Source organism: Nanorana parkeri, unplaced genomic scaffold (assembly GCF_000935625.1).
Source record: "Nanorana parkeri isolate BGI_ZX_2015 unplaced genomic scaffold, ASM93562v1 scaffold2263, whole genome shotgun sequence".
Lineage (NCBI taxonomy): Eukaryota > Metazoa > Chordata > Amphibia > Anura > Dicroglossidae > Nanorana > Nanorana parkeri.
Window position 1 is genome coordinate 155,778 of NW_017308531.1, and position 2,080 is coordinate 157,857.

The following is a 2,080-nucleotide window of genomic DNA, read 5'->3' on the forward strand; positions in this document are numbered from 1 at the left end:
TTTCACCCCCTTGCTCCCCCAGGGCTCAGCGCCGTGTCCGGAGCCCCAGCAGGGACCCTCCAGGGCCGCCGACTAAGCGTGCATCCGCTTCAGTCCCCGGCGGCCGTGGGAGGAATCCACATACTCGGCGGGGCCCTCGGGTGAGCGTACGTGCTGGTCCAACCGAGCACCCCTCCCCCCACACCCTCTGGCGATGCTCCAGTCAGGGTGGCGGCCCGTCGTGGGATGACGTCATCGGCGGGCGCCGGTGATCGATCAAAAGTACAAACTTCATCACCGGCAGCGCCAGCCCAGCATGGGTGAAGAAGGCATCGCGCTCCAGCCGACATCCAGATTCGAGGGGCGGAGCCAGATGAGTGACACCAGAACTGCAGGGAAACTCTCAGCTTCTGAAGAAGAGGACAGCGCCACACGGCGGCGGGATACTGGATCTGAGGCTGACGGGACGGTACCTGGGCAGCCTGGTAAGAGACTTTCTTCTTCTCTGTATGCTTCTCTATTTAATATTTTAGATAATGGGGTAGGTAGGGGTCTGGCAGGGTCGGCAGCGTTCGCGCAGCGGCCAAGGGTAGTGGCGCCCCACGCGGCTGCTGCAGCCGGGGTGTAGTGGGGGAGCCGCAATCTGGTCACGGGTTGCAGGTTTTACTTGGCGGTTTGCAGGATTTGTTAAAAAAGTTTGGGTCAAGTTCAACCGCTTCTGCGCAGCAGGTTGTAGCTCCTGGGGCCCCGGTTGTTGCCGAGGTTTTCTGGGCCATCGGCGGTAGCGGTGGGGGGATCTGTTGACGTTCAGGGCGTGACACACGCCGCTGGAGACGGGCAACTCGGGAATGCGTCAGGAACAACGGATAAGCAAGGTAAGTCGACAGACGGCGTGTTGGCCGGTGAACGAATTCGCTTGGCTGACGCTGCAAAATGTGAGGTCTATGTCTGTTTCGAGGGGCCGTTAGGAGCTCATTTGAAACCTGAAGTGAGGGAGAAGATTTGGCGAGGTGAGTACATAGAAATATTTACTCTCCTCCAGCTGGAAAAATTTAATTTGGACAGGGTAAAGACAGATGACAGTAAAAAAGAGGTTGAGGAGAGGCGCAGGTACAGGCTCATCCCACGTACGTTCGCCAATTGGCTACAGGCGTTTGCCATTTTGGCCAGCGTGATTGCCGAAAAGAATCCTGAGCATTGCTCAGCTCTATTTTGCTACCTGAATGCTATTGGTGAAGCACACAGGGTATATGGCGGTGTAGCATGGCTTCGCTATGATGAGCAATTTCGTCAGCGCAAAGCCATTCGCTCGCAGTTGCAGTGGGACCATAAAGACATCAGCCTCTGGATGAAGCTGATGACGTCGGCTCGGGCGGGTCACCAGTTTTTCCAGGGGGGGGGGCGGCGGATCCTCCACCTCGGTGCAACTGGCCACAAAAAGGAAGGTGTTTTGCTGGCAGTTCAACGACAGCGTCTGTAAGTTTGGAAACGCCTGTCGATTCAAACACGATTGTTCGGGGTGCGGGGGGCCCATGCCTTTTCCAGATGCTTCAAACAAGGTAGGGGCCGTTCCAGCGAGTCTGCGGGAAAAAGGGCTGACCCCAGTGATGGTCACAAGGATGCGTCCTTTTCTAAATAGATACCCGGATAGGGAGTCGGCCTTGTTTTTGGTCTCAGGTTTCAGCGAAGGTTTTCGCATTCCTTGTTCTCTCTCATCAGTTCCCCCAGTCTCAAAAAAGTTTAAAGTCGGCTTATCTACATCCCACGGTAGTAAACTGGCTAAGGAGGTTAGTTTGGGTCGCGTGGGGGGCCCCTTTTCAAAGCCGCCTTTGCCGGATTTAGTGGTATCACCCTTGGGTTTGGTGCCCAAGAAAGAACCGAATAAATTTCGGTTGATACACCATCTCTCTTTCCCCAAGGGGGGCTCTGTCAATGACGCGATCGACCCGGAATTTTGTACGGTGTCGTACACGTCGTTTGACGGGCGGTCCGTTGGGTCAGGCGATATGGTCAAGGTGCCCTTTTGGCTAAGGCTGACATTGAGGCGGCCTTCCGTTTACTACCGGTTCACCCCCAGAGTTTTCACTTGTTAGGTTGTACA